General features: G+C 41.9%; 1 long non-coding RNA gene across 1 annotated transcript; it reads right to left on the bottom strand.

Annotated features, from left to right (window-relative positions):
• Nucleotides 1-228: 228 nt before the first annotated feature.
• On the bottom strand, nucleotides 229-3,840 carry LOC122928463. The gene is made up of 4 exons (XR_006387888.1): nucleotides 3,764-3,840; nucleotides 3,485-3,538; nucleotides 1,829-1,870; nucleotides 229-312 (listed from the first exon to the last, which is right to left on the bottom strand). It is a non-coding gene; the product is annotated as an uncharacterized LOC122928463 (long non-coding RNA).
• Nucleotides 3,841-27,673: the final 23,833 nt, after the last annotated feature.

A 27,673-nucleotide genomic window follows, 5' to 3' on the forward strand; every position in this document is an offset into this window, starting at 1 on the left:
TCATGTGCTCTAATGGGCCAAGGCATTTAAATTTCAGTGAAATTATATCTAATACATTGTAAATATCATGACCACATTTTTCCATGTGTCAACCAGGAATATAAACCCACAATATCTGCAGCTCCTTCAATAGGTTTTACTGTCATGTAGAACATTTTCCCTGATTGGAACTCTATCCCAAAGAATGTCTCAAATTGTTGTTTTTCCAGTCAATAGATATGTGCTTACCACGATTGCATACATAGCCAGTATGAAATGATCTAGTTGTCCTTGGGATATCAAAGCCCAGACAAATGTCTCAGTTTCTCCTTTCTAAAAATTAAGCAATTTAGAATAAAAAAAAAAATGAAAGTGAAATGTAATGTCTCTACAAATTCATTTTTCTGTAGCAAATTTCTGTAGCAGTTTTTAAGCTATTTTTATGTTTTTAAGCCAAAGTAGTAAAGATAACAAAACAGGTCAATGTGTTATATTTTTTTTGTCCTGGCTTTGACAACAAAAAAAAAAAAAAAAAAAACACTTTATCAAACACACATTGTGTGTAAATTAATCTTGAGAAGTTATTTCCACAGATATATTAATAAAATAATCATATGAAGTAATACCCAAAATATATGGGTGTGTGGGAGAAGTGGTTGGTTGAGCTATGTGAGAAATAAGAGATAACATATAAATACATTATTTTTACAAATTACAATTACAGGGCTATATTTTTTGTAAAATATGATGTAAGGCTTGGTAACACATATATGTTCAGAGCCTCTATGTTGGTTTCTGTCACTTATGGAGAATGTTGGTACCACAGCCCATTGACTATTTGGATCTGTCATATAATGCATTAATAACAGCATCATGACTTCAGGTATAAATAGTTGTGTGCCCATACAGTAGCCTTATCTATATTGTATATGTATTACATAGTCTGAATAAGATGTATAAAACATCCTGCCTTCTTCCCATCTCACATGCTACTACTCTCCTCATAATAAAGGGGCTGAGCTTCAGCTATCTGGGGTACAGTGAAGTAGCAGTCACACCCAGGACTTGGTGCCCGAAGGGACCCAAAGACTCTTCTGCTACCTACAATTCCATTATAAAAAATTGCACAAGATGCATGGATGCCATTTTACAGATTTTGCAATGGGGTTCAGGAGTGGCATCATGACCTTCATTCCCTTCAGCATTCATGAGGGACTTAGGGCCACCGTTATATTGGTCACTGGAGGCAACAATGGAGCCTGCAGTGCTTAGATCTTTATCATCATATATGTTGATAGTTGGACTACACTATTAAAGGGGTTGTACGGGTTCAGAGCTGAACCCGGACATACCCTTATTTTCACCCCAGCAGCCCCCCTGATGTTGGCTAGATCGCGCAGGGCACGGGCTCTTTTGTTTTCAATAACACACTGTTCGGTGTGTTCAGTGACGTCACCGGCTCTGATGGGCGGGCTTTAGTGCTGCCCTGGCTGTTTTACTGGCTAGGGCAGTGCTAAATGCCGCCCATCAGTGCCGGTGACGTAACCAGGGTTCCTGGCAGCCCCATGGAGAGCCCGGTACGTCACCGGATCTCCAAAAAATGCCTTTGCCCTGCGCTATTTAGCGCAGGGCAAAGGAGAGCATCGGAACATGAACTGCTCCGATGCTCAAGTCAGGGGAGCTGTAGGGGTGAAAATGGAGGTATGTCCGGGTTCAGCTCTGAACCCGCACAACCCCTTTAAGTTAGGATTTGCAACTACAGTAGGATATGGGATCTCTGTTCTTAGAACTGCATATTACATATTTTTTTTTTCTGTTAGCTTGTTAATATTAGAACATTATATCTTACCTCAAATGCAGCTAGAACTATTTTGAAGTTGATTTGAAGTTTCTGAAAATATGAATTTATTCAAACATATTTAGTTATTTTTCTCAGCATGCTGCGAGTCGAAAAGAAGAAATTATATTGTTGTAACTTACTAACTATTCAGAGTATTTACTGTTCATTAGAGAAGTGCTTTCTGATCCAAAATCTACCATCCTTTTATGTCTCCTGCATTTTGAGTATGAGCTAAATGTGCTTTTATAGGCAATGTATGAAAATATGAATATATTCTATAGAATGTCCAGCATGTTATGGTGAAGTATGAAATATAAGACAACAGGAGTTGAAGTCTGTGAAACCCAAACTAATTGAATTTAGAATAGACAACAGGAGTGAGGAAATATTAATACCCCGCTGTGTTATCTGAAAGCTAACATTTAATAAGGAGCAAAATTTGATTCGGGGTTGAATTGGTCATCCAAATACATTCAACTTGAATCACAAGTGCCCCAATTGTATGGAAGACTCTTTCTCTCTCATCACAAAATATTGGAATTCTTCCAAACCTGATGTATTTGGAAACTTCAGGTGGAAGTTTTAAAGTTTTGAATCAAATCTCTCTTTAATGACATTATATCACTTCAACCTTTTATTAATTAGGGCTGGGCTTAGCTTTAGGCATGTACACAATAATTTATTCAGGTTATGAAAGTGTACAAATTAATTTATTTTATACATTGCCTTTAAGTTTTTCAGCTGCACTTTTTTAATTTCACACATTACCTAAAGCACTCAGAATTCTACAGAATGCCTAGGACATGTGTACAGATTCACTTATTTTACACACTGCCTTTAAGTTTATTCTATATAATACCTATGTTCTATACCAGAGATGTCCAACCTGTGGCCCTCCAGCTATTGTAAAACTACAACTCCCAGCATGCCTGGACAGCCTACAGCTATTAGGACATGATGGGAGTTGTAGCTTTGCAACAGCTGGAGGGCCGCAGGTTGAGCATCCCTGTTCTATACAATACCTGAATGTCATACCTTGTCTATAAGGCTACTTTCACACCCGCTATTTGGTGCAACGAGGGCAGCACCCTTGCACCTCATCAAACCAAATGATCTGCCCTGTATCGTGGATAGCTGAAAGTGACATTCCCAGTCTCAGGCTGGCAATACAATCTGACAGTGTCAGCTAGTCATATTTTCTGCTCTTTATTGCCATTCTTAAAGAGGACCTGTCACCACGCCTGACAGGTCTGTTTTAGTATATATTCGTATTCCAGGCTAAATGATAATTTATCTGACTATATTTTAGATATGGTAAGATGGGTCTTACCAGTTGGGGTGTGTCCCTGCATACTCAGACACTACCCAATTAGTGAGGCAGGGGCAGACTGTGTATGTACACTGCCCATCTGTACCTTTATCCTTACACTTTTAGTAGGAATAAGGGCACAACGTAGAGTCATAAGAAATTATTCTCCAGAATTGTTATTGCATGGTGAATGCATGTAGTTACTAAAACAGACAAGTCAAAAGATGTGACTACTACTCTTTAAGTTTCAATTTCATGTGTTTTTCTAATAATACATGACAAGGGTTTATCAGAATATTTATGAAAGATTAGAGTTTCAGAAAGTTTTTTTTTTTTTTTTTTTCAATAATTCTTACCAGTCTGGTAGCCAAATCTTTATGTGAACAGTTAATGTCATTTGCAAGGAGTTTCTAAAATGAAAATTAAATCCATTTTATTCATTATTTTGAATTCCTATTGCAGTATTTATTTTGTTTTGCATGCTTGTGATTAATATATTGATATGTACTTTTACATTTTCCAAAACCATACCATAATTCTTGGATAAATTAAATAAACTCCATATGATAGCATACTATGTATTATAAGTAAGGTTTACATTTTTTTTTAATAGTTATAATTGTTAAATGGCTTACTGCGATAAAGATGAGATCATTCACCATGGCCTTCTGCATGCAGAATAGTTGATCGGCTCTACATCCTTGACAGGTCTAAGAAACACAAAAGAGTGCAAGAATATTCCTGATTTATCTTAAATATCATGTGTGCATATTTGGCTGTCAGTGTTGGTATGAGGTTAAAGGGACATCTTGGGCCACATGCATCAAAATGCGTAATGAAATCACTGAATAATATGGATTAATTATATGTCGGCCTGTTCTATTTTAACTGATAACTGGGCAGGGCTTAGCCAAGGGAGTGGGCTTAAAGGGGTTGTCCAGGATACAGATATTGATAACCTATACTCAGCATGGGTCATCAATATCAGGTCCTTATGGATCCAACACCGGACACCCCTGCCATTCTTAAAGAGGACCTGTCACCACCCCTGTCTATCAAATGATTTTGGCAGACACTGGGGCTGGAAACTAAACAGTTTACAGGGCCGCAAGCAGATAGCCCCATGCACTGTGTAGTGGCTGTGCCAGGTACTGCAGTTCATCTGACATTCAAGTGAATGGGAGCTGAGCTGCAGTACTCTGGTGCTAGAAACGACATTCTGCTCTTTACAGCAAAAGCACTGTAGGTGTCTGGATGCTGATGACCTGAGGAGGTCACCAATATCTTTAGTCCGGACAACCCCTGTAATGTTCTTTTAACTATATTGTAGATGAAGCATTTGGGCAAGGCTTTTGCTGCAGCAAGTTGTCTTGCCGTCAGGCATAGAATAGTCAAAAGAAGCAGAAGGGGCAAATAGTGCATCGCCTATGGCTTGAATTTAAGATGTTATGTATTTCTATATGTTTTATTTACAATATGAGATGAAATAGAATCAAATTTAAGGGGGCAACATTTAATGTAAAAGAGTGGCATGTAACTTTCTGTAATGTGTGTAGCGCAATATATAATGCCACAGTTACATTGTGTGGGTGTTAGTGATGAGCAAAGTTTACAAAATTTCAATTTGGCTGCTTCGCCGACTTTCACAAAGAACTTTACTTCCTGAAATTCGGCGTAAGTAGCTGGAGCATGATGGCGAACAGCGATTGCGCTGCCCCCGATCATTGAACCCCTCAGATGCCGCATTAATGGCTTCCAGGGTTTAATCACTTAAAAATAAAATAAATAAAAAAAATCTCACCTCATTCATGTGAGCGTGAAAAGGCCGCCGTGGCAATCTTGATTGAAGATACCGTGCAAAATCTTGCACGGTTCGTGATGACCTCATCACATTGGCCAGCGTGGTGACATCATATGTCACAGCACACAATATTTAGCGCGGTATCTTCAATCTAGATGGCCACAGCAGCCTAATTATGCTCAGATGGATGAGGTGTATATGAATTTATTTATTTTTATCGCCATTTCAGAGAAAATGTATTAGTTGCCACGAAACATGAGGAAATTCGGCAGTTTCCTAAATTTGGATAGAAGTCCACTTCAGATACTTCGATTCGCTCAACCCTAGTTAGTACTCCCAGAAGGGGCAAAACACATGTCGATGTGTGAGTCTGCTGTCTGGTCTTCTCAATGATCAGTGCTGTGTTTTGCCCTAGCTATCTTCTTCCCACGATGAAGTGGGGGTCTATTATTTGAGTATTCAGTGGTTACTTAGTTGTTATCATCTGTCTTGGAGGCTTTGGTTCCTGACAGTGTAAGCTAATTATATGGTGTTTGTCAATGCAAAGCCCTTCATCCTCTGCCATATAAGTGTATTTCATATAGTCAGCTGTGTTGAATTACTGTTCTTAATTTCTTTATTTTTTCCATGCACTAGGGTCTTTTGTATCTTTAATCTTTACCTCCACTGCGCTCAATTTCTTCATAACCGACGCTATCATGCGGGGATAGCATAAAGCATCATTCTCCTGTACAGCAGAGACAAAAAACAGTACATTTATAACATTAAGTTAAATGAGTTTCTATGTGCATTTTGTTTTCAAAACATCAAACAATTATGTTTACATATTTTTTATGTTTCATGATGATGATTTAAGACAAGAAAAGCATCTTGATTTTTGATTAAGTAATTGTATAAGATTAGAATAATATAGCTTTCTTCCAGAAACAGTGCTATACCTGTCCACAGATTGTATATATTATGTAGACAAGGCCCATCCACTTCAGTGGAGCTGAGCTTCAAAACCTATGGATTGGTGTGACTCTTTCTAGATGGAAGCAGTCATGTTTTGTAATCCTGTACAATCCCTTAAATATGAAAACAGCATTTTAACAAAAAAATTACATTAGATGTTTAGATCCCATTTTAATAACTTCTAATTCAAACTTGGGAGGATATAGAAAGCATCAATTTTTTTAATTTAAATGAAATGAAGCAAGTGATGCAAAAGATTTATCGGTGCCCAGACATGTCCAGCAACATTATTTTTAGATGTTTAACCAGGAACTAGATTCATTTGATATATTAAAGGCTCTTGACATTTAGCATAGTAAAACTGTATATTTAAGAGAAATCTGAGGACTTTTTAGAATTTAAAATGTACCCCTTCTTTGTATAAGCAGGTGTGTACAAGCATCAAAGTGATGCCTTTTTGTGTGATTAAATTCTATTCGGTATTGCCTATCTACTAACTTCTTGTTTCGCCGAGATCCCGCTCCTGCGCACTCAGTCCGTCGGCCGGCGCATGCACACTGCGATGCCCATTCCTTGTACGGCATCACAGTAATTAATGTGCATGCGCCGATAGACCGTCTCCTTTGTTGTGTTTTCGCGCCTTCAGCCAGCGCATGCGCAATAGTTACTGTGATGCCGTACAAGGAATGGGCATCGCAGTGCGCATGCCCCGGCCGACGGACTGAGTGCGCAGGATCTCGGCGAAACAAGAAGTTAGTAGATAGGCGGTCAGAGGGAAAGGATGGGTGGGCGGGGGGAAGCGAAGAAAAGGCTGAGCTAGCAGGGCACCTACGAGGGTAACACCGCCCCTGGGCACTTGCGAGCCCTCATTTGCATATGCTACAAAGATGTTTTTTGCCGGTTTTATAAGTCCAGGATTGATCATAAAGGTAACGTTTTTATTAACTGTAAGGCTGCTAGAAAGCTATGGGAAGGGTTACAAAGGTGAAATGTAGATGACAAACTCCCTTTAACATTCCTAGAAACAGACATAAGCAGAGCTTATGCATTTATTATATGAACTGTAAGAAGTGATGTTAAAAATAGCAATTTTCTCAACTCCTACCAGGCATGGCATTATGATTTGTCTGACTGACACCATAAATAACCGATATTTGCTACATTTTGATGTGCAGAAAATAAGTGTTTCTTACTCTCATTTTTCTTCTTCCATTGTGTGAATTAGCAGAAACTGAAAAATAAAAATATATGAACAGACATGCAGTAGGTATCAGATCAAATAAGTATGTGATTTTTTTTTTGGTACTTTCTTAAAAAGGGAATATTTTTTAGTTTTTTCTGTTCAACGAGTCACAACATTACATTAAAGAGGACCTTTCAACGCTCCTGACATTGCATTAATAGCTTCATGCATGTAATAACTTCTGGAGCATCTATTCTTTTGTCTGTTTGTTGTCCAATTCCTCTATTATTCCTATTAGAAGTTATGAATAATTGCTAGCAGTCTGCAGTAAGGATACAGAGGGGATTCAACAAGTTGGGTGTGTACCTGATCACTCTGAAAATGGCAGCACTGATTTGATAGAGTGAGTCTGTGCAGGTGCACCCCCCCCCAACTTGTTACCTCCCCTCTGTACCTTTACTGCAGACTGCTAGCAATTCATTCATAACTTCTAGTAGAAATAATAAAGGAATGGCACAGCATAGAGCCATAATAGATGCTCCAGAATTGTTATTACATGGGGAATGCAAGAAGCTATTAAATCAGGCATGTCAGGAGAGGTGACAGGTCCTTTCTAAACGCCTCCCGACCGCCTAACGCAGGGATGCGTCCTGCGGGCGGCCGGGTTATTCCTCCTTGGCGCGCCATCTCGCAAGAGGCGAGAAGTCGCTTGAATGCACGCGCGCATGCGCGCGCGTTCACAGCAACGCGCAGCTAAGAAGTTGATCTACAGCCTGCCAGCAACGATCATTTGCTGGCAGGCTGTTGATGTGATTTTTTTTAACCCCAAAAAGGTATATTAGACGCTGTTTTGTTAACAGCGTCTAATATACCTGCTACCTGGTCCTCTGGTGGTCCCTTTTGCTTGGATCGACCACCAGAGGACACAGGCAGCTCTGCAAGTAGCACCAATCACCACACTACACTACACCCCCCTCCCTGTCACTTATTAACCCCTTATTAACCCCTGATCACCCCATATAGACTCCCTGATCACCCCCCTGTCATTGATCACCCCCCTGTAAGGCTCCATTCAGACGTCCGTATGTGTTTTGCGGATCAGTGGATCCACAGATCCACGGATGCGCAAAACACGGACATGTGCTTTCCGCATTTTGCAGATATGCACATTGCCAGAACTATATAGAAAATGCCTTTTCTTGTCCGCAATTGCGGACAAGAATAGGACATGTTCTATAAGCTCTACAAAAAACGCAGTGTTCGCCCGATCAGGCCTGATCTTGTGCGCACACTTGCGTTCAGTCCGCCCCACCGCAGTGACAGAATTTTTTTTTTCTAATCACTGCAAAAACACCGTAAAATCACTGCGGCGCTATAAAGATCCCTTTTGAGGGGCATGGCGAGTTCATAGAAGCAGAAGATTTTTATTTTTTTTTGGGCACAAGTTAGCGGAAATTGTTATTTCTTTTTTTTTTTTTTTTTTCATACAAAGTCTCATATTCCACTAACTTGTGACAAAAAATTAAATCTTACATGAACTCACCATACCCCTCACGGAATCCAAATGCGTAAAAATGCCCTGTAAAAATCCTAAAAGGTACTCATTGGAATTTGGGCCCCTTTGCGCATCTTTGCGGCAAAAAAGTGTCACACATGTGGTATCGCCGTACTCAGGAGAAGTAGGGCAATGTGGTTTGGGGTGTATTTTTACATATACCCATGCTGGGTGAGAGAAATATCTCAGTAAATTGACAACTTTGTATAAAAAAAATGTAAAAAGTTGTCATTTACAGAGATATTTCTCACACACAGTATGGGTATATGTAAAAATACACCCCATAACACATTGCCCTACTTCTTCTGAGTACGGTGATACCACATGTGTGACACTTTTTTGCAGCCTAGGTGCGCAAAGGGGCCCAGATTCCAATGAGTACCTTTTAGGAGGGCATTTTTAGACATTTGGATTCCAGACTTCTTCTCACGCTTTAGGTCCCCTAAAATGCCAGGGCAGTATAAATACCTCACATGTGACCCCATTTTGGAAAGAAGACACCCCATATACTTGGATCGTCCCAGACAATACAAGTATATACTTGTCTACACACATAATGGCAGTACCCAACAGAAGAAAAACAATTGTTAATGATTGCTACGTATGTAATAACTGATCTGTCAGAACTCTGACCAGAAGCATCTCAGCATCTGTGCATATTAGACGTAACCTGAAGTCCCTGAGCCCCAATGCAAAATGTGACCTCGCCTTCTGATCCTCTTTAGCTATGCACCTGCATTAGCCTTTGGATTGTTACCTCATAGGGACACGACATTCTCAAATATTATGTCTTGCTTACACATTTGGGTTGTTATAACTTGGTATTGCATTTTTACCTGATTTACCACACTGAAAGGCTCTATATAAACCATTAACAAGAATAATATTTCTAATAGTACAAATAATCATTGTAATCTAGTACAGTATATTGCCTGTAAAAATTTAGACTGATATCTTTATACCTCTGAGCAGAAAAAGTATAACTGTAGCACATTTTGTGAAATATGACTCTATACCTTACATAGGCTACACTGTTTCTGATGTTTAACATTCTTTTATATATTAAAATTTTTAACAAAAGCCTTACCAAGGCAGATGCCCAACACCAGGAAAGCTAAGGCGATCTTCATTGCTGAGATTATTGATTACAGGTTTTCTAAGATGAATACCAAACCAAATATCTGAAGATTAACATTTCTACAGCTCCTATTATATAGTCTACTGTTATCGCTCTTGTTTGATGGCCCCTCCTATTTGGATTGTCAGGTATTTGGCATAAAATAAAAAATAGTCATTAAAATTAAGATTTCCTCTAAATGTGTCACTGTAGACCTTTCTGTCATCAGTTAGCAAATCACTAGCTTTTCTGAACATATTTACATTCATGGGTGAACTGCATTTGAAGACTGAATTCATATTTGTTCTACAGCTTTCTTTTTAATATTTTATAACAATACTTTTTAATCCTTCTTTCTATATGATAAGGCACCATAAAATTGAAACACAATTACAGGAATTTTTTGACCTATTCTTAGGATTAGCCATCAATGTTATTGGTTGAGGTCCAACTCTTTAACTCCAAAAGCTGACTGGACGGTCAGTAGAGCTTTGATGGGCATTGAGGCCTCTCGGCTGTTCACAGAACTCGGTAGACTCAGCGTACCATACATGTGATAGCTGTTCACTTGAACAGGACATTTGCTGGTATACATGGTTCAGCTGCTTCTATATGAATAGTGTGCTGAGTATATAAGGTATGGTATGCAATTTACAGGAAAAGGGAGAGGTAAACTAGTGTGAGTTACTGCTGAACTTTGACCCCAACAAAGCGTATTAGTAAAACACAGAGAATCACATATAAAAGCATTCAATAATAAGTTATGCTTCTATTTTTATCCTTTTTCTTGTTTTTTTTCATAAAGTCTACAGTCCATCAAGCGAAAAGCAAGCCCTCGCACAGAATGAACAATGGAAAAATATAAATGCTATGGCTATCAGTATATACCGACAAAAAAACAAATGATTTTTTTTTTTAAAGAAAGTGTTTTTATTGCACAAAAAAGGTACAGCAGAAAATTGTACTAGTAATGACCTGAAGAATAAAAGTAGCACATCATTTATGACAGACAGTGAAAAGTGCAAAAAAAAAAGCAATGGCACGATTGCTATTTTTATTATTAGTGAATACGCCTTTTAAAGTCCTGAATCTATTAATTTACTCTTCTTATCTTCTTGACATTTCTTACCTTAATGGCAAGAAAGGGAGTGATGTAAATGCAGGATTACCTGTTAAGGGCCATTTTATATAATACAAATCACTTACTAATGTATTGTGACTGTTCATATTGTTTCCTTTGCTGGCTGGATTCATCTTTCCATCAAATTATACACTGCTCGTTTCCATGGTTATGACCATCTTGTAATCCAGCAGCAGTGGCCGAGTTTGCACACGACCATAAACACAGAAATACACATGGTGAGCCCTAACTGGAACTCAACCCGCTGTCCCTGCCTACTTGCAGTGCACGCGGCAAGTCCACAACTGGTCAACTGTCCCTATGCTGGTTAATGCAGGAAGAAAGTCCAAATACCGGTTGTAAAAACTGCAGGGACCTTTTCACACAGCCGGAACCAAAACAGACAAACACACAGAGAAGGGTCATACAGAAATTACAGAAATGGGTCAAAGCTGGGAGGATGATATGGTACCAAATCGCAGGATGGAGGGTAGTCAAAAATAGCCAAGCCAAAAGTCAAAACCAGATAAGTATCAAGGTACAAAATTACTAGACATAAGGAGGTCAAAAGCAAGTCAAAGTCAAATACAAAGCAACAATCCACAACATACACAAGCGCAGCTGAGCACAGCAAGGGAAAACCTATAAGTGGCAAATGTGTATTGCCAGCAGGGAATGTAAACAGAGTGTCGAATACCAGGATCAGAACCGATATGTCAAGGGAGTCAGTGCCCCATTGGACCAGAATACAAATAGTCCTGAGATAGGCAGGTTGAGCCGTCACTCAGCCTGCCTCATAAACATATGAGGCGATACTCAGGCAGGTTGAGCCGTCACTCAGCCTGCCTCAAACATATAGAGACTCATTAATCTCTCCAGCAAGCAAGTGCTGCAGGGAGGAACAGAGCGAGTGCTCTGTTACTATGGACACGATTGTGTCACTAGGAGGCATGGCATAGGCGGCACATACTAGGGGCATGGCTTACGCAGTGCATCACCAGGGGGTTGGCTTTGGTGGTGCATCACCAAGGGGCGTCACTGCAGCCCCAGAGCACGTAGCTGGAGCCCAGCAAGGTAAGTTAGTGACAATAGGAAAATGTGCTGGCCTCTCTATTTGACCCTGGGAGTGAGCATAGTCCAGCACTTTTTTCTATAGAGTGCAAGCACCGCCACCGCTGCTGGATTTCAGGGTGGTCGTAACTAGGGATGAGCGAATTTCATATTTTGAAGTTTGTTCACACTTCGTTTACTGGTAAAAGGTGAATTGAGTTATGGATTCCATTACCATGGACCTTAACACAATTCTATGACAGAATGCATAATGGAATGCCTTTAGAGGCATTCCGTTATTCATTCCGTCATAATAGAAGTATATAGAAACATAGAATGTGTCGGCAGATAAGAACCATTTGGCCCATCTAGTCTGCCCAATATACTGAATACTATGAATAGCCCCTGGCCCTATCTTATATGAAGGATGGCCTTATGCCTATCCCATGCATGCTTAAACTCCTTCACTGTATTTGCAGCTACCACTTCTGCAGGAAGGCTATTCCACGCATCCACTACTCTCTCAGTAAAGTAATACTTCCTGATATTACTTTTAAACCTTTGCCCCTCTAATTTAAAACTATGTCCTCTTGTAGAAGTTTTTGTTGATTCCCTTTATGCATTTAAAAGTTTCTATCATATCCCCTCTGTCTTGTCTTTCTTCCAAGCTATACACGTTAAGGTCCTTTAATCTTTCCTGGTAAGTTTTATCCTGCAATCCATGTACTAGTTTAGTAGCTCTTCTCTGAACTCTCTCCAAAGTATCAATATCCTTCTGGAGATATGGTCTCCAGTACTGCGCACAATACTCCAAATGAGGTCTCACTAGTGCTCTGTAGAGCATCATGATCACCTCCCTCTTTCTACTGGTAATGCCTCTCCTTATACACCCAAGCATTCTGCTAGCATTTCCTGCTGCTCTGACATTGTCTGCCTACCTTTAAAGGGAACCTGTCACCAGTTTTATGGTGTCCTAACTAAGGGCAACATAAATAAGTGACTGATTCTCTTGGCAAAATGCTGGGTCACTTTCTTTAATTAACCCAGTCAATCTGCCAACATCTTGTATTGAAAAGCTCCAGCTGATAATAATGAGTCATGAATATACATGAGCTCCTGACTCTCCCCGCCCACCTGCTGCTGAATGACAGTTTTTTTCCATATGAATCAGCAGCAGTTGGGCAGGGGAGTGGCTATAGCTCTGAATCAAATATACGCTGGACTCAATGACATCACGCTGGACTCAAATCAGCTCATTAGCATGCGGCATCTTTGTGTGTATATTATGAGGTAACAATCTGTCACGCCAGTAAGTGAATACATCTAAGGTACTTTTTAGTAGTTCATGATTGTATATAATTAGTTAGATTATAATCAAATATCCACATGACAGATTCCCTTTAAGTCTTCTCAAATAATGACCCCTAAATCCCTTTCCTCAGATACTGAGGTTAGGACTGTATCACTGATTTTATATTCTGCTCTTGTGTTTTTATGCCCCAGCTGCATTATCTTGCACTTATCAACATAAAATTTTAGTTGCCAGATTTTTGACCATTCCTCTAGTTTTCCTAAATCCTTTTCCTTTGGTGTATCCCTCCAGGAACATCAACCCTGTTACAAATCTTTGTGTCATCAGCAAAAAGACACACCTTACCATTGAGGCCTTCTGCAATTGTAGTGTCCCACTACGTAAATGTGGGCACTACTCAAGGGTCAATTGGGTTACGTTGTTCTCCACCTTTTGTGGAACATGGTCATTGTATTTTGTATAGTATTTTTAATGTGTATTTTCCTGTTATCTCCTGTACCAGGCCTGTTAGGGGTGTAGTTCCTCCTCCTAGGCAGTAGAGGGAGCTAGGGAACCCCCTAGTATATATAGTCAGGTCCAGTTCAGGGAGAGTCAGTGAAGTTGGTGAGTGTGTAGTTAGAAGCCAGTGTGACTTTAGCCAAGTAGTAGCTGAAGATCAGCTTCTAACATGCAGCTAGATAGCCCAGGTTCCTAGCTTGCATCCAGGGGAAGAAGTTGCCTCCTGAAGATATCTAGCATCTTGCAGAGTACAGAGCAGAGCCAAATTTATCCAGCCAAGTAGGAAGCTGAAGGGCAGAAGGATATTTACAGTAAGAGGATTTATACCAGAGGAAGGTTTCCCTACCCAAGGATAAAGCCAGCAATAGGGCATGCAGGCCTTGGAGAAAGTCAGACAGGATCTGAAGACAGTACAGCCTGATCTGTGAGTGTTTATTCCCACTGTGTATCTTGCAAAGACTTTGCCTGCCATTTATGTGAAGCCTGCCTGTTATCAAGACCTTGCATATGAAACCAACTGAAACCTGTATATAGTTGAACTGTTCCGTAAAAAGGAGATCTGGTTCACTAAAACTGTGTGTACCTCAATTATTCCTACAATAAATCGGTGTGCCACCGTTACCGGCACTGGCATCACAAACTATAAGGGATCTTGCCATCGGCACACTAAACCTACAACACCCAGGGCACCTCACCTACCACCAGACCCTATTTACAGAGAGTGCCCCAGAGGATCTATGTGCCAGCCTCTCCATCACTGCTGTACGCCTGCCCAGAGTATATTAAAAACTGTGAGTACCAATAGCAATCCTCGGTCTGTTAACTGCCCCTGTGACCTCACAATCGCTCACCCTGCAGGAGTGGCAGCTTGCTTTTTCTTACAACAATGAAAGATTAACACAATTAAAATTTTTGCAAAATTTATAGTTTTATGTTTATACAAGATTAACAGTAACAAGGCTGGACATTATTAGAGGTAGAGTAAATTTTCATTCTCAGGAGAATCAAGCTTTGTTAGTGGGAAATCATTGTTAGAGTTTCACAGACTGCATGTTTTATCAAATTTGTGCCTAAACAAGTATAAAAGTGATAAGTACGGTATAACACACCATTCCAAATTTACATGCAGTTTTACATCAATATATTACTTGCCAGTAGATGGCAGCACAATCTAAAACAACAGTGTTACTTTTCTAAGGCATAATATTGTTATAGTCCCATCAGAAATAATCAAATCTCTCTTAAGATTCATATTATTGTCTATTAACTAAATCATATTTTTATCCTTCAGTCATTATTATATAGTTAGAGCATGGAGCCTCATTAGTCAGAGCATGGAACTTACTTGGTCTTAATCTCTGTCTACTAACTGGCATACAGCTCAGAGTGCAATTTTGTAATGATGTCCTTAAAACCTTTATTAAACCGCAATGCTCGTATTATTCAGTCATGGTACGAAGGTATTGTTCAGCCACTGCATGGTGGTCTTATTCAGCCATTGCATGTTTGCCTTAAAGTAGTGGTCTCACTTCAGCAAATGGCATGTAGATAAAGTTAATACAAACCGGATTCCAAAAAAGTTGGGACACTAAACAAATTGTGAATAAAAACTGAATGCAATGATGTGGAGATGGCAAATGTCAATATTTTATTTGTAATAGAACGTAGATGACAGATCAAACAATTAATCCGAGAAAATGTATCATTTTAAAGGAAAAATACATTGATTAAAATTTTCACGGTGTCAACAAATCCCAAAAAAGTTGTGACAAGTAGCAATAAGAGGCTGGAAAAAGTAAATTTGAGCATAACAAAGAGCTGGAAGACCAATTAACACTAATTAGGTCAATTGGCAACATGATTGGGTATAAAAAATGCTTCTCAGAGTGGCAGTGTCTCTCAGAAGCCAAGATGGGTAGAGGATCACCAATTCCCACAATGTTGCGCAGAAAGATAGTGGAGCAATATCAGAAAGGTGTTACCCAGCTAAAAAATTGCAAAGACTTTGCATCTATCATCATCAACTGTGCATAACATCATCCGAAGATTCAGAGAATCTGGAACAATCTCTGTGCGTACGGGTCAAGGCCGTAAAACCATAATGGATGCCCGTGATCTCCGGGCCCTTAAACGACACTGCACCACAAGCAGGAATGCTACTGTAAAGGAAATCACAGAATGGGCTCAGGAATACTTCCAGAAACCATTGTCAGTGAACACAATCCACCGCGCCATCCGCCGTTGCCAGCTGAAACTCTGCAGTGCAAAGAAGAAGCCATTTCTAAGCAAGATCCACAAGCTCAGGCGTTTTCACTGGGCCAGGGATCATTTAAAATGGAGTGTAGCAAAATGGAAGACTGTTCTGTGGTCAGACGAGTCACGATTCAAAGTTCTTTTTGGAAATCTGGGACGCCATGTCATTCGGACCAAAGAGGACAAGGACAACCCAAGTTGTTATCAACGCTCAGTTCAGAAGCCTGCATCTCTGATGGTATGGGGTTGCATGAGTGCATGTGGCAGGGGCAGCTTGCATGTCTGGAAAGGCACCATCAATGCAGAAAAATATATTCAGGTTCTAGAACAACATATGCTCCCATCCAGACGTCATCTCTTTCAGGGAAGACCCTGCATTTTTCAACAAGATAATGCCAGACCACATTCTGCATCAATCACAACATCATGGCTGAGTAGGAGAAGGATCCGGGTACTGAAATGGCCAGTCTGCAGTCCAGATCTTTCACCTATAGAGAACATTTGGCGCATCATAAAGAGGAAGGTGCAACAAAGAAGGCCCAAGACGATTGAACAGTTAGAGGCCTGTATTAGACAAGAATGGGAGAGCATTCCTATTTCTAAACTTGAGAAACTGGTCTCCTCGGTCCCCAGACGTCTGTTGAGTGTTGTAAGAAGAAGGGGAGATGCCACACAGTGGTGAAAATGGCCTTGTCCCAACTTTTTGGGGATTTGTTGACACCATGAAATTCTGATTCAACATATTTTTCCCTTAAAATGGTACATTTTCTCAGTTTAAACTTTTGTTCCGTGATTTATGTTCTATTCTGAATAAAATATTAGAAGTTGGCATCTCCACATCATTGCATTCAGTTTTTATTCACGATTTGTATAGTGTCCCAACTTTTTTGGAATCCGGTTTGTACAATGCACTTACTAATGTATTGTTAGTATCCTTATCGTCTCCTTTGCTGGCTTGATTCATTTTTCCATCACATTATGCACTGCTCATATCCAGGGGTGGTAACAGATCAATTATTTCTAAAATGGTGTCTAAAAGTAAAAAAAAAAATTATACTCACCTAATTGTAGATTGTAAGCCCTCGTGGTTAGGGCCCTCTCTCCTTCTGTACCAGTTTGTAACTCGTCTTGTTCATGCTTACTGCAATTGTTTATATTATATATGTATAGCCCTTTTTCATATGTACAGTATAGCGCCATGGAATGAATGGAGATTTAATAATTATAAATAATAATAATAATCCAGTTGATCACCGAGAGGCTGTCCACTCCCGTCTTGATTGAAGAAAACCTGCTAAAGGACCTGTGGCGAGCATAATGACCTCAGTCAAGATGGGAGCGGGCAGCCACTCTCCGATCAAGTGGATGAGGTGAGTTAAATGTTTTTTTAACACCTGATTAACTCCTGTGAAGCTGAATGTGAGTTATCAGCATTGAACGCGGCGTCTGGGGAGGTTAAATCACAGGGCAGTGAGAGCGCAGTTTCCCATCATTGTGCCCGCTGCATACAATGGAAAGCAATTCGTAATGAATCGTGATGCCAACTCAAATTTTTCAAAACTTCACTCATCTCTACTAATGACCTATCCAAAAGATAGATCATCAGTAAGAAAAAGGCAGACAACCCATTTAAACAGCAAATACCTTATAGACTGTCTCCAATGCTCGGTCATGCAGATTAAAAACCTTCTAGTTCATTATTATTATTTTTTTCCTGGAGTATTGTGGAGTAGAGATGTCTTTCTCAGAGTGAGTCTCTGGGATGTAGCCTACTCCTCTGAGGAGTGACTATATGTAGCTTCCCTCAATTCCTCAGCTAACATACACTATTAACTGAGCAAGAGGCGGATCTAAGTCTAAGGCTACTTTCACATCTACGCTTTCCCTTTCCGCTATTGAGATCCGCCATAGGATCTAAATAGCGGGGGAAAACGCTTCAGTTTTGTCCCCCTTTTATTGTCAATGGGGACAAAACTTAACTGAATGAAACGGAATGCAACAGAATGCATTGCATTCCATTTGGCTAAGTCCCCATCGAGGACAGAATAACGCTGCAAGTAGTGTTTTTCTGTCTGCTATGTGGATTGGAGCAAGACGTATCCGTCATGACTAGGGTTGAGCGAACCCGAACTGTAACTTTGGGATTTTTAGACCCCGAACCAGCACTTTTCAGTAAAAGTTCAGGTTCGGGTTTGAAGTTCGGCAAGTTAATGGCACTTTTTTTTTGAAAGGCTGCACAGCGGCCAATCAACAAGCGTTTAACTCTGTGCCCTTAGAAGCCATCACAGGCCTGCCTACTAATGGCATGGCTGTGATGATTGGCCAGTGCAGCATGTGACCCAGCCTCTATATAAGCTGGAGTCACATAGCGCTGCACGTCACTCTGCTGTTACTAATCTGAAGTGCTTGTTAACTCAGCGATCTACATAGATTTAGTTTTGTGGGTGTAGTGCACAATCATTTTACCCTGCCCTGAGCCCAGTGACACAGAAAAATTACTTTTATCTGTCTGTTAGTTAGGTGGGCGGCGGGGGCCACTATGCAAGCTCAGTGTACTAGCACAGCATATGTGCATTTGTGACTTTCAAATACAAGCTTGAAATACTGCACTATTAATCTGAGATTACCAATTTTTGGCAATATTCTACATCTGGTGACCTGAGCATTTGTCAGTGTTAAATACAAGCTTGAAATACTTCAATAATTTTCTGGGTTTAAAAAAACACCCATTTTTGGTAAAATCCTACATCTGGGGCCTATGCTGAGTTTGTTAGTGTGACATACACGCTAGAAATACTGCAATAATATTCTGGGTTTAAAAAAACACCCATTTTGTGCAAAAAACTAAATTTGCAGCCTTGGCTGCATCTGTCAGTGTGAGATACAAGCTTAAAATACTGCAATAATATTCTGTGTTTAAAAAAACACCCATTTTTGGCAATACCCTACATCTGGGGCCTATGCTGCATTTGTTAGTGTGTAGGGTTGAGCGAACCTGAACTGTAAAATTCGGGTTCGTACCGAACTTTAGGATTTTTGGACCCCGGACCCGAACTCGAACATTTCAGTAAAAGTTTGGGTTCGGTGTTCGGCGGTTTCTTGGCGCTTTTTGAAAGGCTGAACAGCAGCCAATCAACAAGAGGTTAACTGTCTAACTTTAGAAGCTATAACAGCCATGCCTACTAATGGCATGGCTGTGATTGGCCAGAGAAGAATGTGACCCAGGCTCTATATAAGCTTGAGTCACATAGCGCTGCACGTCACTCTGCTGTTACAAGTGTAGGGAGAGGATGCTGCTGGACTTGTGATTTCAGGGAGAGAATAGGAGAGAATCTAACTCAGTGAACTACAGAGAAATAGTTGTGTGGGTGCAGGGCACAATCGTTTTACCCTGCCCTGAGCCCATTGACAAAAAAAAAAAAAAAAACTTTTATAATTCTGTTTGTTAGGTGGGCGGCGGCAGCCATTTTATGCAAGCTCAGTGCACCATCTGAGCTTTTGGGACATTGCAAATTGCAATTTTTTTGGCAAACTACAACATCTGGATTAGTCAGTGTGCAAATAAGGTAGAAATACACCCATCATTTTATGGGGTTTTTAAAACACACTTTTTTTGGTCAAAAAGCAGTATTTTCCTGATCTGCAAGTGTTAAATTCAAGTTTAATATATACAGCTTTCATATTCTGTTACCAAAAAAAAAACTTTTTGGGCAATCTACAACATCTGGATTAGTCAGTGTGCAATTTAAGCTAGAAATGCACCCATCATTTTCTGGGGTTTTAAAAACACACTTTTTTTTACAAAAAACACTATCTTCAGGCCTTGCAGCATCAGCACGTGTGAAATTACAGGCTTATATACTGCTGTCAAATTCAGTTGTTAAACAAACACTCATTCGAGCCCAAAAAAATTAGTTGGCAGCCTTTGATGCAGATGTCATTGTGAGATACACCCTTAATACATTTGGTAAGATTCAGAGATTTGAAATGCTGCCATTTGGTGCACCAATATTTAATACAGACCTACACTGGTTCAGATCGTGTTAGATACACCCTCTACATACAGGGGTTTGATTCAGGCATTTGAAATACAGCCATTTTGGGCAAAGAAATATTTAATTTAGGCCTACACTGGTTCAGGCCCTGTGAGATACACCCTCTACATACAGGTGTTTGATTCAGGTATTTGAAATACAGTCATTTGAAATACAGCCTTGTTGGCCAAATAAATATTTAATTCAGGCCTACACTGGTTCAGACCGTGTAATATACACCCTCTACACACAGGGGTTTGATTCAGGCATTTGAAATACAGCCATTTGAAATACAGCCATTTTGGGCAAAAAAAACTTTAATTTAGACCTACACTGGTTCAGACCATGTGAGATACACCCTCTACATACAGGGGTTTGATTCAGGCATTTGAAATACAACCATTTGAAATATAGCCATTTTAGGCAAAGAAATATTAATTTAGGCCTACACTGGTTCAGGCCCTGTGAGATACACCCTCTACATACAGGGGTTTGATTCTGGCATTTGAAATTAGAGATGTTGCGAACATAAAATTTTCCATTTGCGAACGGCGAACGCAAATTTCTGCAAATATTCGAGAACGGGCGAAACGGGCGAACCGCCATTGACTTCAATAGGCAGGCGAATTTTAAAACCCACAGGGACTCTTTCTAGCCACAGTAGTGATGGAAAAGTTTTTTCAAGGGGACAGACCAAACTCCCCTTTTAATGCACCGCAAACAACCGCAAACAGTCCATTTGTCCAACCGCAAACTTCCCATTTGCACAAGGTTGGATACCAAGCTAGCCATGTCCCGTTGATGTCATTGAAGGTTTCTTCCTCCACCCAGCCACGTACAACACCAAGGGTCCCCGAAAGGTGAATTGAATAGATTTTTCGAATGGGGAGTGTCACGGCGGACGTGCACTTACTATAACAGATAAGGCACCAACCAGGCTCTAGACGAGAGACAGGGGAAGGGTCACCTCCTAGCTAATCCCTGACCTCTTTCCCTGCACTGCTTAGCCCACATGCAGACCTTGAAGGTAGGTGTGATGTGTCCTCCAGCCTGGGCTGCCAAAACCCTGAATTCCCTGAGATGGTGAAGTGGGGAAGGGGAAATAGGAGCAGCCTGCTCGCACAGAACCTGGATGGGAAGATGACACAAACAACCAAACTAGAAATGCCACTTATCTTCCAGAGCAGGAATATACAGCCAACCTTCCCTCCAAGTTTCCCAGACCACAATGATTAGTATAATCTGCTCAGAGCACTTAGCTGGAGGCCATTTAAACTAATGACTCCACCCAGTGCACCTGATGAGAGGCGGATCCAGCATGGCACCAAAACAAACACTAAAATCGTGCTGCTATAGTGGCCGACCTCCGCACATCGTCAGAGTGGGGCATGATAGGGAAATGGTTAAAAAAACGCTGGCTCCCTCCCCTTTGTTTGAATCCACACCACGGTCACTGCGTCTGCGCCGTGCAATTTACTGTCATACCCGATATGAGTGGTATTTTCTGTAGTACTATTCTCATCAGTTTAATCCCTGTTACCTGACGTCCCCAATCTGGGGTCCTTTTTTTAAATTGATTTTTCAAACGGGGAGATGGTTAAAAAAACGCTGGCTCCCTCCCCTTTGTTTGAATCCACGCCACGGTCACTGCGTCTGCGCCGTGCAATTTACTGTCACACCCGATATGAGTGGTATTTTCTGTAGTACTATTCTCATCAGTTTAATCCCTTTTACGTCTCATATCAGGGATTGCCTTTTGTGAAAAAAAAATTTAGGCCTGGTACCTTCGACTGCCTTCACAGTGACAGACCAAACTCTGATACACCAAACTGAATTGATTTTAGGAACCGGGAGATGGAAAAAGCAGCTTGGTCGGTTCTCTTACTCCCAAGTTGGGGCACTGCGCGTGCACGGAGCAATGTGCTGTGACACCCTATATGAGTGGTGTCTTAACTAGTACTATTCCTATCAGTTTAATCCCTGTTACGTCCCCTATTCGGGGACGTGTGTCGAATTGATTAATCATTGTCGAATAAACGACATCCTGAAATAATTTTGTTCTGAGCTCTGTACTTGCTTTGTATTGGAATTGATGGGGATTTTTTAAATTGTCTGCATTATTTCTAATAAACTATTAAGAGACTTTATTATGATTTTTTTATTTTATGTATTAAAAACTCATACAACTTTAAAAAAAATGTTGTTTTCTATGAAAAATTATACAGCCGATCGCTTTTAGTCTGATCATAATGAAGCAACGGCCTTATCTGGGGTGTGGCAACATTGCCAACACAGTCATAGAGGTGATGATCGCTTCATTGTGATATGCAAGCCCCTTCACCACAAAAAGGTACCGATCACGAAGGGGAATCGACACATGTATGTGCCTTTTTTTTTGTTTTGTTTTTGCAGCCACAGTGCAGCACTAGAGGCCAGAAAAATTGGGCATGTACACATGCCTGAAAAATTAGGTATTGTTGCAGCCGCTGTAGCAGCGGCCGGAAAAATTGATGTTTTCCAGGTAGAAAGTTGACTAAAACATTGCGGCTTGAACCCTAGTTGGTGGCGGAGAATTCACGCAAGTCATCCGGTATGCAGACATTAAATACAGCAGCGTGGGGACCATTTTGAGGCCAAAGCATGTCATCAGGCCTTTTGTTAGTCAAACGTATCCCCCACTGTCAGTCCTCATTCATCTTAATGAAGGTGAGGTAATCAACACTTTTTTGACCGAGGCGACTTCTTTTGTCAGTGATAATGCCTCCTGCTGCACTGAAGGTCCTTTCTAACAGGACACTTGAAGCGGAGCAGGCCAGAAGTTCTATTGCAAACTGGGATAGTTCAGGCCACAGGTCAAGCCTGCAGACCCAGTAGTCAAGAAGTTCATCGCTCCTCAGAGTGTCGATATCTGCAGTTAATGCGAGGTAGTCTGCTATCTGTAGGTCGAGTCGTTCTCTAAGGCTGGATCCCGAAGGGCTGTGGCGATGTGTAGGACTGGAAAAGCTCTGCATGTCCTCCATCAACAACACATCTGTAAAGCGTCCTGTACTTGCCGCCGTGGTCATGGTAGGAGGAGGATTACTTTCACCTCTTCCCCTGTTAGATTCCCGTTGTGCTGTGACATCCCCCTTATAAGCTGTGTAAAGCATATTTTTTTGTTTGGTTTTGAACTGCTGCATCCTTTCTGACTTTCGGTAATTTGGCAACATTTCCGCCACTTTCTGCTTATACCGGGGGTCTAGTAGCGTGGCTACCCAGTACAGGTCATTCTCCTTCATCCTTTTTATACGAGGGTCCCTCAACAGACATGACAGCATGAAAAACCCCATTTGCACAAGGTTGGATGCCGAGCTACTAATTTCTGTTCCTCGTCCTCACTGATGTCATTGACGGTCTGTTCTTCCCCCCAGCCACGTACAACACCATGGGTCCCAGATAGGTGACAACAATGAGCACCCTGGGATGCCTGCTGTGGTTGGTCTTCCTTCTCCTCCTCAAAGCCACATTCCTCCTCTGACTCCTCTTCCTCATACTCCTCTTCCAGCATTGCCGCAGGCCCGGCAAGCGATGATGACAAGACTGTTTCTGGTGGTAATGGTGACCACAACTCTTCCTCTTCCTCTTCACGCTCATCTACAGCCTGATCCAGCACTCTTCGCAGGGCACGCTCCAGAAAGAAAACAAATGAGATGAGGTCACTGATGGTGCCTTCGGTGCGACTGACTAGGTTTGTCACCTCCTCAAAAGGACGCATGAGCCTACAGGCATTGCGCATGAGCGTTCAGTAACGCGGCAAAAAAATTCCCAGCTCCGCTGAGGCTGTCCTAGCACCCCGGTCATACAAATACTCGTTGACGGCTTTTTCTTGTTGGAGCAGGTGGTTGAACATTAGGAGTGTTGAATTCCAACGTGTCGGGCTGTCGCAAATCAAGCGCCTCACTGGCATGTTGTTTCGGCGCTGAATGTCTGAAAAGTGCGCCATGGCCGTGTAGGAACGCCTGAAATGGCCACACACCTTCCTGGCCTGCTTGAGGACATCCTGTAAGCCTGGGTACTTAGACACAAAGCGTTGTGCGATGAGATTCAACACATGTGCCATGCACGGCACATGTGACAACTTGCCCAAATTCAATGCCGCCAACAAATTGCTTCCATTGTCACACACCACTTTGCCGATCTCCAGTTGGTGCGGGGTCCGCCACTTATCCACCTGTGTGTTCAGGGCGGACAGGTGTGCTGGTCCTGTGTGGCTCTCTGCTTTCAGGCAAGTCAACCCCAAGACAGCGTGACACTGTCGTATCCGGGATGTGGAATAGCCCCTGGGGAGCTGGGGGGATTCAGTTGATGTGCAGCCAGACACTGCAGCAGAAGAGGACTCAGCCGAGGAGGTTATGGAAGAGGATAGAGTAGGAGGAGTGGAGGAGGTGGCAGTAGGCCTGCATGCAAGTCGTGGCGGTGTCACCAACTCCACTGCAGAGCCACGCATTCCATGCTTGGCAGCCGTCAGCAGGTTGACCCAATGCGCAGTGTAGGTGATATACCTGCCCTGACCGTGCTTTGCAGACCAGATATCAGTGGTCAGATGGACCCCTGCCACAACACTGTATGCCAGAGATGCCATGACTTCCTTTTCAACCCTGAGTAGAGGTTTGGGATTGCCTTTTTTGAAAAAAAAAATTGTCCGGGTACCTTCCACTGTGGTGTCCCAATAGCGACACATTTTTTTAAGGCCTCAGACTCCACCAGGTGGTATGGTAAAAGCTGGCGGGCTTAGAGTTCTGTCAAGCCAGCTGTCAGACGCCGGACAAGGGGGTGACTCTGTGACATTGGCTTCTTACGCGCATACATTTGCTTTACAGACACCTGACTGTGGGCAGATGAGATGGAACTGCTGAAAGTGAGAGGCGGAGTGGCGGGTGGTTGAGAGGAGGCAAGGAGGACAGCAATGGTTGACGTGGCTGAAGATGCTGGACCAAGAGGAGGATGGTGGCTTTGAGTTTGTGTGCTGCTTGTACTCATGTGTTGATCCCATTGGCATTTGTGATGTGCGATCATGTGCCTTCGCAAAGCAGTTGTACCGAGGTGGGTGTTGGACTTCCCATGACTCAGTTTCTTTTGGCACAGGTTGCAAATGGCATTGCTGTTATCAGAGGCAGACACACACAAAAAATACCACACTGCTGAGCTTTGCAATGACGGCATTCTGGTGGTGTCAACAGCATGCATTGATTGGCGCGCTGTCTGGCTGACCCCGGGTGCTGATACATGCTGTCTGACTGTGCCACTAGCTCCTTGCGATGACCTCCCCCTGCTTCCAACTCGTCTCCTCCTTCTCTCTGTCTCCCCTTCTGAACTTTCCCCCTCTTCTTCTTCTCTTCGAACAGGCACCCACGTGGCATCCAAGAACACATCGTCATCATCAACCACTTCTCTTGTATCTGACACATCAGCAAAGGAAGCAGCAGCGGGTACAACATCATCATCATCATCACACTGTAAGTCCATGTGTGTAATGCTGCCTGACTAAGACATATCCCTGTTATCTACATCCTCTGGCAATAATGGTTGCGCATCACTAATTTCATCCAACTGATGTGTAAATAACTACTCTGAGGGATCAAGTGAAGTGGCTGTGGTGGCTGTGGTGGTAGTGGTGGTGGTGGCGGCGGGCGAGAGAGTGGTAACTTGAGAGCAGGTGACCAAAGCTGAGCTGGAGGTTGATGGTGCGTCAAGGTTCTTAGCGGAAGCTGTTGAAGATTGGGTGTCCTGTGTAAGCCAGTCAACTATTTTCTCTGAATTTTTGGGGTTCAGGGTACGTGGCCTCTGAACACTGGGCATTATTCCAGGGCCAGTGGAAATCACATCACCATGACCACGACGGCCCCTGCGGGGTGGCCTGCCTCTGCCTGTCATTATTTTTTAGATAAGTGGTACTATGCGTGCAAGGTACTGTGCCACCCTATATAAGTGGTGGGCACAGTACAGTCTGTGTGGGCCTGACACACACGGGCTTGCAATTGTGATTATATCACTGAAAAATTTTCAATAAAATTTTTATTATCTGCAAGGTATTTCAGTGAGTGACACCCTGTAACGGTATGAGTGGAGGCCTAGCCACTAGTCAGTGGCCACAATACAGTCTGTGTGGGCCTGACACACACTGACTTGCAACTGTGATTACATCACTGAAAAATATTAAATATAATTTTTTTTATCTGCAAGGTATTTGAGTGAGTGACACCCTGTAACGGTATGAGTCGAGGCCTAGCCACTAGCCAGTGGCCACAATACAGTCTGTGTGGACCTGACACACACAGGCTTGCAAATGTGATTATATCACAGAAAAATATTAAATCTAATTTTGTTATATGCAAGGTATTTGAGTGAGTGACACCCTGTAACGGTATGAGTGGAGGCCTAGCCACTAGCCAGTGGCCACAATACAGTCTGTGTGGGCCTGACACACACTGGCTTGCAAATGTGATTATATCACAGAAAAACATTAAATAGAATTTTTTTTATCTGCAAGGTATTTGAGTGAGTCACACCCTGTAACGGTATGAGTGGAGGCCTAGCCACTAGCCAGTGGCCACAATACAGTCTGTGTGGGCCTGACACACACTGGCTTGCAACTGGGATTATATCACAGAAAAATATTAAATATATTATTTTTTTATCTGCGAGGCATTTTCTGTCACACCCTATATGAATCGTGTGCACACATTGCTGTCTGTGACTGAGCCTGCAGCCTCTCACACACGGGCAGCCAGGCAACTGCAATATATACACTACGTGCAGAATTATTAGGCAAATGAGTATTTTGACCACATCATCCTCTTTATGCATGTTGTCTTACTCCAAGCTGTATAGGCTCGAAAGCCTACTACCAATTAAGCATATTAGGTGATGTGCATCTCTGTAATGAGAAGGGGTGTGGTCTAATGACATCAACACCCTATATCAGGTGTGCATAATTATTAGGCAACTTCCTTTCCTTTGGCAAAATGGGTCAAAAGAAGGACTTGACAGGCTCAGAAAAGTCAGAAATAGTGAGATATCTTGCAGAGGGATGCAGCACTCTTAAAATTGCAAAGCTTCTGAAGCGTGATCATCGAACAATCAAGCGTTTCATTCAAAATAGTCAACAGGGTCGCAAGAATAACTGCCCATGAACTGAGAAAAGTCAAGCGTGCAGCTGCCAAGATGCCACTTGCCACCAGTTTGGCCATATTTCAGAGCTGCAACATCACTGGAGTGCCCAAAAGCACAAGGTGGGCAATACTCAGAGACATGGCCAAGGTAAGAAAGGCTGAAAGACGACCACCACTGAACAAGACACACAAGCTGAAACGTCAAGACTGGGCCAAGAAATATCTCAAGACTGATTTTTCTAAGGTTTTATGGACTGATGAAATGAGAGTGAGTCTTGATGGGCCAGATGGCTGGATTGGTAAAGGGCAGAGAGCTCCAGTCCGACTCAGACGCCAGCAAGGTGGAGGTGGAGTACTGGTTTGGGCTGGTATCATCAAAGATGAGCTTGTGGGGCCTTTTTGGGTTGAGGATGGAGTCAAGCTCAACTCCCAGTCCTACTGCCAGTTTCTGGAAGACACCTTCTTCAAGCAGTGGTACAGGAAAAAGTCTGCAAGGTAAGAAAAACATGATTTTCAT

The sequence above is a fragment of the Bufo gargarizans genome, chromosome 2, assembly GCF_014858855.1.
Source record: "Bufo gargarizans isolate SCDJY-AF-19 chromosome 2, ASM1485885v1, whole genome shotgun sequence".
Taxonomy (NCBI): domain Eukaryota; kingdom Metazoa; phylum Chordata; class Amphibia; order Anura; family Bufonidae; genus Bufo; species Bufo gargarizans.